The sequence below is a fragment of the Protopterus annectens genome, chromosome 5.part1 (genome assembly GCF_019279795.1).
Source record: "Protopterus annectens isolate FY-2018-M chromosome 5.part1, PAN1.0, whole genome shotgun sequence".
Lineage (NCBI taxonomy): Eukaryota > Metazoa > Chordata > Ceratodontiformes > Protopteridae > Protopterus > Protopterus annectens.
Window position 1 is genome coordinate 143,602,121 of NC_056736.1, and position 12,236 is coordinate 143,614,356.

Here is a 12,236-nt window from a genome sequence, read left to right on the forward strand (position 1 = left end):
GGAATCCCTAAGATGGTAGAGCATAATCTTGGTCTCTTTGTCAGACCAGTTTGGAGCTCAACCTTATGCCTTCTTAGGTACTGCCATATTTCAAAGAGCTAGTACCATGAAGAAGAATGTTAGTGCAAGGATTGTGATTCACATGATTGGAACATCATCCTTTGGGGTGTGACAACACCTACCATGTAGGGGCATTAAGTATTGCAACAGTACTGCTATTTTCTGCAAGTTTGGTTTGTCATTCATACAGATTTCTTTAAGGAAAACTTTCACATTTCATTTCCATGGTGAATAAAATTCAATTATGACATTATTACTTCTTTAAGGTGTTTAAATCTGTTTATGTGATGCACTGTTATCTTTATTTGAACAATAAACCTGAATGTCATACATTAATCACTTCTTTAAGGATACCTTTTGTAATATGGCATCAGTAGAAATTATTTTCTCTTTCTTTTTTTCATTTCTGTATTAATAGTTATTTTTGTTTATGACATTATAAATTTATATTAACTGTTGAGTGAATTGAGGTTATGAGCTGTGCCAGAGTATGCAGAATGAGCATGGATTATACTTCATGGTTATATAAATTCAGTTGTGTCTGACTTCATTTTCCATTTTCTAATTAATTGGAGATTAGAGAATTGCTAAGGTTGTTTGTCCATTCATGCAGCCAGCTGGTCTGCTGAGCTCTCCACAGCTTTCCACAGCTCTCCACAGCTCAGCATGTTCACAACTGCCCAAGGCTTGGATACATTGATATGTTGAATTACATGTTCGTATATCACTGTGTTTCCCAGAGATAAGCATAGCTAAGCCTAATTTGCATAAAACATGTGCAAATGACCCTGAATTTATGTAAATAAGTTTACGAGAGACATATTAACTTGTAACCACTTAAAAAAAAAACACTCCACCACTTCTGGGTCTATAAAACATTCAATAAAGTTTCATATTTTCATCTACAAAAATTACAGACTTCTTCAAAACAAATCTTATCACCAGACAAAGAAACATTTTATTTCACTTCCATTCAGCCATTTGTACCTTTGTGGTGGGGAATTTGTGATCCCTTGAGATACCTAGCAAATTATTTAGGAAACCAAAACTTAATCAAGAAGAAATAAATAGTAAAAAATGTAGAAGTTATTAGGAAGTAGTTTGTATTGATGTTAGAAAACAGTGTTTACTAAGAATTGTGTATTTTATTGATCTGATGGTCAGGTGCAGATCATTCATGTAAATACAGATGAAATGACTGATATTTATCAAAGGGAATTCCTGGCAGCAGCACAGGAATTCTATATTGATGTAGTCATAATGTCAATATGAAAGATATCTTGGAAATTTATTTTAATGGCACTTAGAGAATATGCTGCACAGTATATAATTACACACTTTGATGCTATTTTAGTCTGATATGCTATATTTTCAACAATGTATAGATGTGTACAGATACATTATTTATTTATTTATTTATATTTGTTAACCGGGTAGTGTCTGACTGGGTCAGCAACCCATTTTCAGCGGAAACCCGGAGAGAAAAGCTCCAGAACAGTACAAAGCTTAGTTTAAAGTGTAGGTAAGCAGTTACACCAAATATCAAAAAGTATGTTAGAAAATATGTTTCATAATCACATACATGCTGCTTTACTGGGGAATTTCTCATTGTCTCTTCTGAATGAAAGATGACAGTATGAATACAAGAAAGTATTAGAGGACGGATGCAAATATTTTAAAAAGTGCTTGCAGTACTACTACAAATGTGCTGTTGATGATGTGTAGATCATGACAACATAACTTTAACTTGCTAGACTGGGACTTTGCACATGTATATGAATACATGCATCATGCCAGAATATGGGTGTCATGTCAATAAACCTGGTTTTATTTGTAGATTATTAATTTATCTGTGATGAAAACAGCTATGCTTTCATCATTGTGTTGTTTTACTAATGAGTGTATTAAAAGATTAAAAGATTCAGTGTAGGATTTGCCTTGTTGTTTTAGGTACAAGAATGACACAGCAGAAAGGATTCATGAAGAGAAAGAACAATGTTAGCTAGAGGCGAATCACATCCTCATGTCAGCCCTTAGGACATACAGCAAACACCTTTTTTGGAAAATGGAGACTCGAGCAAGCTGACACAGCAAAGGCCTTGAACCAAGTGATTATGGATATAAATTCTGTTAGTGGAAGGAACCGCACATAACTAAAGTTGAACTAGAAGACCAATAATATCCTAGAAAGTGCAGAATATAATTGTCTGTACCATTACGAGGTGTGGGGGCCTCCAATGCATATCTTTTTTAACATTAGATGAAGAATATCTTCTTTCCATCCATGGGGATGACTATGACACAGAAGATGATGACACCAGAATAATCAGAGGAGGGGTGGACACAGGCTATTACAAAGTTCAACAGCTGCAACACACATCTGCTCAGGAAGGTACTTTAAAAAGTAACATGCATTTATATTGTGAATTTAATGCTGACATGGAATAATGACATGGCAATTACTATTAAAAGGTGAACTATCCACTTTTATACATAATGACATTGAAGAGGGTGTGCATAGTAAGTGCCCTCCATACTTCCTTACACAGCATATAGTGGCATATGACTGTATCTGAGTAGTATTGTATTTAATTAATTCTTTACAGGGTCAGCAGCAAAAGCAAACACTTCGACTATAACAATACATTTAGAGGATATCAGTAGCAGAGTTGCTAGAAAGCAAAAATTAGCAGTAAAGATGTTCTTGAATATATAGCTTGTATACACTAAGTATAAGCATTAATGAATCTGATCATGTTTTTTTTACAATAAAGGAAACACTAACCTGAACTTCATGATCCATAGTCCTGGAATAGATTCTACCTCTTTACCTGCATAGCTGTATGCAGTGAATGGGCCTGCTGCATGGGGTCCCTTACTACTACAGCCAGTTGGTCATCATTAGTCATAGTATGACTGGAAATGGGAGCAGCAGTGACAGCACGGGTCACATCACCAGAAGATCAGGGCAGGATCATACTTAGCAGAATGTAATGTACAGTAAACATCCTGCATTCAGAAACTGAGTCATATTGATGGCATGCCGAGACTTATCCAGGTACCTAAATTGACTTTTCAACATGCCAAAGACCATCACAGTGGCAATCTGGGTCTGTTACAGTGCTGCATACTTCACTACCTGTAATTGGATTTCTCACTGTTGTCATGAGCTATGGTTCTATTGAATATCCAGTATCACAAAAAAAAAAAAATAGAAAAGGGAAGGAGGCAAAAACAAAGAAAAGTGGTTCAGAATTAATCAATACATTTGACTATGAATATCTTCTTAACTGACATCCTACCATGCAGCAGGAGGGAGTAGAGTGAGCTAGTGTGCAGATATGAGAATCATGTATACTGCCAGGGATGCTGGATAGACACAATGCTGATGCACCCCCATGCATCCCACACTTACTGGCAGTTGATGGAATCATCATCCTTCTTATTGTGGTACCAATCACTCTGTGGACCAGATGGGGCCCTAATTACAACATAGGTGTAATAAATCACACCAAGCACTTCAGAGAAATGTTCCCCTCCATAAATGGTACACATAGTCCAGGCTCAGTCCTGAGATGGCATCAGGAAAACAGTCATACTGATTTACACATGCCAAGAGTACATGCAGGAATTACTGAAGTATCCTTGAAGCAGAAGCCTGTGCGATTCCCAGTGTGCCCCAAGTCTGCCTCTGGAATTTCCCTGTGGGAAGTTTAGTGAGAGCTATACATACCTTAGTATCTACAGGGATAGTAAGGATAGTCACCTTCCAGTACCCTTGTGGGAGCCATACTTACTCACTAAGACCCTTTCAATATACTTCTCCACTATAAATCCGTCAAGCTTCTCCTGATTATTTAAATTATGATGAGTAATTCTCTGCCTGTATCTCCACCATCTTGATCAGGGATTGTTGCAGGGAGCAAATGCTTTTGGATTGGCCATGACAAGCAGCTCACACTGGGTAATAACAAAGGATAGCAACAATGGAATGCATCTTCACAGATTACAAAGTAGATAGAAAATGAGCTACTTAAGCCTCACTATACTATGAACCTGTGCACCCTAGAAAGACACCTAGGAAGAAACATGTGTCAAGGTAATTATGACTATGATGACAGACAGGCAGGAGAAGAACTTACTAACATATGAAGATTTACAAATCATTTAATCCTATATTCACTGTAACATTATTTGAGCTCCACTTTGCTATACATTTATTCATGCCCAGATAAAGGTAAACAGTTGTGATGACTAGACAAAAGTCTATGAAGCCTGCACTATACTTTGACTGTACACCCTAGAAAGACACCAGGAAGAAACACAGGTCAAGGTACTGCCATCACGGTGATGACAGACTATGAAAGACAGATCTAGTCCAAGCATATTTATATATATCATGAAGTCATATATATATATATATATATATATATATATATATATATATATAATCACCACATGTTGAACATCTAGATAGTTACACACATCTTGTCACCATCAATGAATGAATGTGCCAGCACAGCTAGTGAATTAATATAAATTTAATATTTAAAAAATTCACTAGTAGCTGTGCTGGCAATATTTCATTCCTCTTGTCACACTAATCTTTGAAAATCTACCTTAATTCCAAAGAATCCATTAAAAAAAAATCCACTTACCTCCAGAAAAATCAGCAGCAGGGCTACTAAAACAAGCTCTCAGCAGCAGAACAGAACAGGCAGCTAAAGGGCCAGCAAGCAGGGGAACACACCACCACCCAGTCCACAGCACTTCTCCTCCAGCAAGCAAGGCAAGCAGCAGGGCTAAGGCAATCCTTCCAGGCAGCAGGGCTTCCAGGCAGGGCTTCCAGGCAGCAGGCAGGGCTTCCAGGCAGGCAGGGCTTCCAGGCAGGGCTTCCAGGCAGCAGGCAATCCACTGAAGACGATGTCCAAGGCTCCAAGCAAGAATTTCAGATCTTAAGCAGCACCCTTTGTACTACAAAAGTAAAAGGTAAAAACTTATGCTGAAGCACCGCTTTATATTCTTAAATTTTCACGGGCTTTGCAGGGCTTTTACTACTAACTCTACGTGTTGATTGGCTGCTTGCTGCACGAGCCTCGTCTGCAGCAAGCAGCCAATCAACGAGAGTCCAAGACGGGTCACGGGAATGTTTTTTTTTTTAATACGCGCTGACGAGCCTGACGCTATTTCCGGACTCCGATTACAAGAACCGGAGAACCGGAGTGCCCTACTGATTTCCGGGCACTCCGGAAAAAAAACGGAGGGGTGGCAATGCTACATCTTGATCAGGGATTGTTGCAGGGAGCAAATGCTTTTGGATTGGCCATGACAAGCAGCTCACACTGGGTAATAACAAAGGATAGCAGCAATGGAATGCATCTTCACAGATTACAAAGTAGATAGAAAATGAGCACTTGTGCCAATTATAATGAACCTGTGCATGGCAAGGAAGTGTGTCAAATTATGACTATGAATCACAAACAGGCAGGAGAAGAACTTACTAACATATGAAGATTTACAACATTTCCCTCCTTTCCTCTCATTATTTGTCCATTTGCTTACATTTATTCATGCCCATTGCACATTAGTATGACTGGCGTCTATGAATTGCACCTTTGCTGTGCAAATGAGGGAACATCAAGGACTGCCTTCATGCATTCAAGTGACTACTATGAATACCAATATATTTATATATATATATATATATATATATATATATATATATATATATATATGTGTGTGTGTGTGTGTGTGTGTGTGTGCGTGTGTGTGTGTGCATGCATGTATCTGTCTATCTATCTATCTATCTATCTATCTATCTATCTATCTATGTATATATGCGTGTGGGTGTTTGTATAAAGTTAAGCAGACTTTTAGTAATATGTGCAAAGACTGCAATGAATTAAGAAACAGAAAGTATATTATTGCTAAAAGAAATTACAATTAAACTGTTCATAAAGATTTGCCTTGAAGGGCATGTCTAGAATGCTCTAGTTGCAATATAAAGAAACATGACATGAATGTCACACAAGCTGAAATATGAAGCTAAAATAAAGAGAGTATATGAGTGCATCTGCAAATTTGCAAAGAAATATTGCATTCACTGACACATAATAAGAACAGGCGTCTGTTTTTATATCAGTTAACAAGAAAAAAAATAATAATTGTCCTCCCTACCTTCCTAGTCTGATTTCCAAATCAGTTTTGCCACATGTAACACTTGGGGCATACGGGCTATTACATAGACACTGTAACATCAGGTTAAATGAGGTCTGAGAATAGAACATGATCATGAATTTACCTAACATTAACTGTAATGTCTGCATCTGAACTACTTAACTGTTTTTTATCATTAGTGTGATCATTCTGATTTAATTTTTTCACTATGGAAAGAGTCTATCTTGACTTATAATTATAAAAATAAATGCACTTTTCAGAATATAGATTAGATTTGTCTTCTTACTCAGGTACAGATGATACCTTAAATATAATATTTTATTTAAGTTAACATTGCTGATGAAATTCAGAATGATACATGACTGTTGTGTACAAAACATTACATTTGCTTTACTTTTGATTCAAATAGATACTGCTTGAGATTCATAAACAGTTTCCCCATACAAAACCAAGTCTGCACAGCCCATATGGAGGGTAGAATGATCTGTACATGATTAAAGCCTGAGAGTGGTATTCAAAGCATTTGAGTACTATGCAAGTCCATGTTATACTTCCTTGCATAGTACATAAGGGGGAAACAATATATATACAGCCACTGCTCACAAGTGTAACAAGCCAAAAGTGAGCAGTGAGTCGTTCCTGAAATGCACACAACTTCATCAGTCTACAGCTGTAAATTATGCAAATTAATCATCTGTAAATCATAAACATCTTCTCCTTCACTAATGTAGCTTAGTACAGTGACAGGAAAATGCTCACAATATACAAGGTTTGCGAAGGGTATACAGGGATTTTAACTGTGTTATATCCATTCACTTCCCTAAGGAATACTGGTTCCCTGCTGCAGTGCAAAATATGGCCTTGCAGCTTATGAGTACATAGCTCAGTCAAATGAATGAGACATCTACCTACAGATGTAGCGCTGCACAATTTATGGCTTAGAGATATTCACTGGTGAATCTAAATGGGATTCAGAAGAAAGTAAATAAGGTTTGTCTATAAGCTGTATTATAGCTGAGTAAAGCAGTTCTGCCAGAATGAGAAAAATACTCTGCTAAATTCTAAAAGAAAAAAATAAAATATCACCTTCATTTGCAGTGATTCCATTCCTGCAAAACTTGCTGCTGTAGGCAAGACCACGGCCAAAAGATGTGCCAAGTAGTGGAATATGTCTGAGTGATGAGGTAGTGCCTTAGCCATAGAGTACATTCCCTGAGCTTAGAAATCACATAGCATGGTATACCTAAGCAGGGTCAAGAAAGTCATGGACCTTAACTATTTCCCTTAATGTGTATATGAATAAAAGGGTAGCAATCACATTAGTTTTCAGTGAAAGGTACCAGTTACTCAACTTGGTCTGTTTAATCACTTAGTATTACCCTAACGTATTTTACATGAATATATGCAAAGACATGAGTAATTGATGTCGACATATAAATCTGGAGTTTGGCGAAATAAAGGCATTATATTATGGTGAGAAAATGTAGAACATAATTTGGTATATTAGTTTTAATTGTATTTAATAACTGACATATAAGGAAGTCATCTTATTTATAGTTGGGGTTATCCCAGCTGCTCTATGTCATTGTGATATATAAGCAATCTTCAAAACATGAAACAACAGGTGTCACTATGTAAGAGTACATGAAGAATGCCATATACGGATTATATGCCTTCAATAGAAACCTCCATTGTTATCTGTACATAAGGGGCACTGCCAAATGAAATGCTATTTATTACAGACCGGTATGGTCCACAGCAATGTCTCATCTCCATGCTCTTTGAAAACATGTAGAGATCCCTACACTTTTGAATAAATTATTTTGGGATCCTTCTGCTGAACATGAATCCTTTTACCCTCCAAAGTATGATGGTGGGTTCTATATTGCATTAAAAGTTATTGTGAGAACAACACTGCATGAATTAAGGTTATAGGGATGGAATTTTTCATAACCAGATGTGCCCACTGGACATATACAGTACCTTTCTCAAGAGACCTGAAAGTAATGTCTGGTTAATCAACTTATTCAGATAATGAGACATTATGTCATAGAAATGATGGGTGACTGAAATAGCCTTTCTAATTGTGAATTTAATTGTAATATTTTTTTCTTAAGTAGGTGAACTGTTCCATTGAATACATTTTTTTCTGCCACAAAATCAACTACAATAGCAAAAATAAATTCAGTATTTAGATAAAATTATGTTTTAGAGGAGTCAACTAAATGCTTTTGAGAAGTTAGAAGAGTTGAGCTCTCAGGGAAGAAAGGCATACACACATTGCATTTCCTTGTAAACTCCACATAGGTAGTGACCTGAAGTTAATATTAAATCTGGAGTCCCCGTGGATGAAAAACCCTTAACTGGTGAGCCATCTGGCTACCCAGGCTGAAATCAAAATAATTGATGTGAGCATAACACCATAAGACCATATTGTTGGTGGGCTGGAATAGGAGATGTCGTATGCTATTGAAGAAAAGTACACACTGTAATGTATCCATTAAAAAATGTCAACCTAGATAGGCCTTAACTGTCACCAAAATGTATGTTTTTTCAAATGTATTGTTTGTATAATTGGAATTCACAAATGTAACATTTGTATGTACAATATTATTCATTCCCTCCTAACAATTAACTTTTTAGAGAAACTGCTTTGCATTACAACAAATTTCATTGCTTTCCCATTCACATACTTGTTCTAGTTTCTTGCTTTTAGAAAAACATCTGTACCACAGTGAGAGACTATAAGCATTATTGTGTTTCAATCATGCCTGCATTTCTAAAGCAAAATCTTTTGGTTTATATTGAAAAGAATTGAGCCCTTCAAGGGTGAAATTAGAGTTTCTACAATATGATTCTTATCTCTGTTATGTAAGGTGCTCACTTTTGAAAAACTATCATTCCTAAAAAAGTTGGTTGCTCAGATGTCTAAAATAAGGTTTAAGAGACAGATGACTGATTGCAAGTCATGCCTTATTACCAAGACTGCATTTCCTGCACTATATAAAAGGAATATAACACTATTTCTTGTTGTTGCATGCAATTTAAATTAGTTTTCAACCACTGTGGATAAAAAGCAAATTAAGTCTAAGAAGTGGGCATGGATGCAAATTTTCTAAGATGAAATCTCTATCTGCATCTTAATATAAGTATTGCAAAATGTCCTGCTAGTAGTTGGCTACAAACCTAAGTTAAATGTAACAAAGCTATCACAGACATGGAGTTATTAAATCATCATGCTGTATGCAAACTGACACATATTTCATTTAGTAATGATGCAGATAATCTTAAGCAAAGCAGACAATGTGAAATATAAAAAATAATCTACATTTTTTTTTCATTTTGCAAGTCAGCTCTTTTAGGAAATGTTATTCAGCTGGGCACTACATATTCCCCTTAATGTGATATGCAACCAACATAATATGCGAATGGGTAAAGAGAAGACGCAACATATTCTGTAGGCTGCACACAACAGTGAGTATTACTGGACCGCTAATATCCCAACAGCAGCATAGGTACATGGCATGGAACAAAATAAAAGTACAAAGCAAAATTAACCAAAGTAGTTGGCAGCAAAAAATGACAATTAACATTCCAATTTATTTGTGGGTTAATAGCTTGGTTAAATTTTTCATTTCAATATTCCAAGACAAAAGGATTATATATATATCTATCTATATATATATATATATATATATATATATATATATATATATATATATATATATATGTGTGTGTGTGTGTGTGTGTGTGTGTGTACACATATATATGGAGAGAGAGAGGAAGAGAGAAGAAACCAAATGCATATAAAATCATAATGAAATAATAATAATAATAATAATAATAATAATAATAGTAATAATAATAATAATAAGACAGTGTATTTTTTTAATATTTCATGCCTTTTTCATTACTTTATTTGATGTTAGATTTTGAAGTATAACCAAAAAGGCATTTTCTTCTTAGCTAAAGGCAGCCCTTTTGTAAGGACTTCAGAAGTGCATTTGTTGATAAAAAAAATGAAATGTATACAACATCCTAATAGATACAGCCATTGTTTTATGAGTAGCAGTAATTGAAATGTTATGCATTCCATTTTCATTCTTTTGTTTTCCAATACCAATTTTATCCACTTCAATATCACTGGAGAACTGGACCCTTTCCGGGCAAACAATTCATAAACACTCTCACTTACAAACTGTATGCACATCTGTAGGCTGAGTAGACATTTAACATTTTACTGGGAATAAGGGGTAGCACCTACCAAATCTCAGTAAATGAGACAGAGGTTGGACATACAGACTCAGTTAAGACAAGACTCTCAGCTGGTGTATATCAGCATGTAAGACAGAAATAACTGCAGTGCTATTCTTACAATCACCCCAGGAAATGAGTAGGACAATAAGATCCATTTTCCAGGTCAGAATAAAAGATAATGGGGGAGATTCAGTAATCCTCCGTGTAGGATGAATGAAGTCCTACTCGGAGACTGCCATCTAAGAGTTAGACGTCAGTGCATCATGCATATGCATGAGGGCGCACTGACTCAACTCCCAGGCTAACATGGAGCGTGTAGGAGTGCAGGGGGCATGTCAGACTGCCAAGCAGTCCAAATATCCACGCCCCAGCAAGTGCCTAACTCTGCAAATGTCAGCAGATATGAGCGAGTCCACTCAAATGGGTATACTCCCAACACTACACTCCCCCACATTCAAAACCCCTGTACAAATGAAATAAAAGTTAAAACAAATTTTTTTTTTATTCCCAAAATGGCTGCCTGTATTTGCACGTGTGTGCGCGGGTGTGCCCATTGCTTAGCAACAGTAAGCAGTTTCGACATCGAAGAGGATAATAAACTATGAATATGCAAATTAAGCCAAATTGCAATAGCATGGTGGTAGAGCCTTCGCGCAAAGAGGAGGCATTCCCGGTTCGAGTCCCACCACTCCCCTTTCCATTTTCATTAGGAAATCTGTGCATGAAAATAATTCCTGACATTTACCTTTTAAATTCTATTAAAATGCATTTAAATGGCCTATGTAGTAGTGAACGATATTTTAAATATATATATAAGAAGATGAAACGGTCATGCATACTAATGAATGCATAAGTAACCTATGTTAAACAATGTGAAGCACTGCTAAGCGACATTTACCAGTATTAAGCACATTTAAGAATAATTGCCCACATAGCTAAGCATTGCTTTAACTAGTGCAATATAATTCCCCATAGCTAAGCACTGCTTTAACTAGCACAGTGGCTTTGCGCATAGCTGTGCATCGTGCCAACTAGCACATACAAAACATGTTTGTGCGGAGCTGCGCACCGCACCAACTAGCGCAATGTTGGGCAATGTCGGGCAACGTAGAGCAATGTAGAGCAACATTGGGCAAAGTAGAGCAAAGTCAGCAAAACATAGTCACACCTCCTAGCCAGTCAGGGCAGTAGTAAAATAAAAAGCAATGACAGGCTTCGAACTCGGGATACTGTGCATCATAATTAAAGTACAGAACCACTAAGCCATGATGGCTTTTGCTGTTCATGTACTGTCAACATACATATACATGTTAATGAAAATTTACTCAGTGCTAAGCATGTGTGCACTCAGCTGAGAATTTTCAAAACCGGCCAATCACATATAAGTGCAGGAAATGAGCCATATTTAAGCCCCATAGGTGGGAATAATCACCATAACTGGTTGTAGCACCCATCTGCAGACAGAATGGGCGGTGCTGGAGAAGGCTCTCATTTTCGAGTGCAATGGTGGGGCATTGAGGAGTCAAAACTGATGGTTTGGCTCATTGTCCATCATCATGATGCAAGACTCCTGCAGGGCCAGTTCCAAGGCATGGAGTACAAAGCGGAGGCATGGAACCATCTAGCACATGATCTCACCAGTGCCACAGGCGTCCCTCGGACTGGTGAGCAGATCAGACACCACCATGCAGACCTGAAGAGATGGAAGCAAGACCAACTGAACCAGTGGATACAGAAGTCCC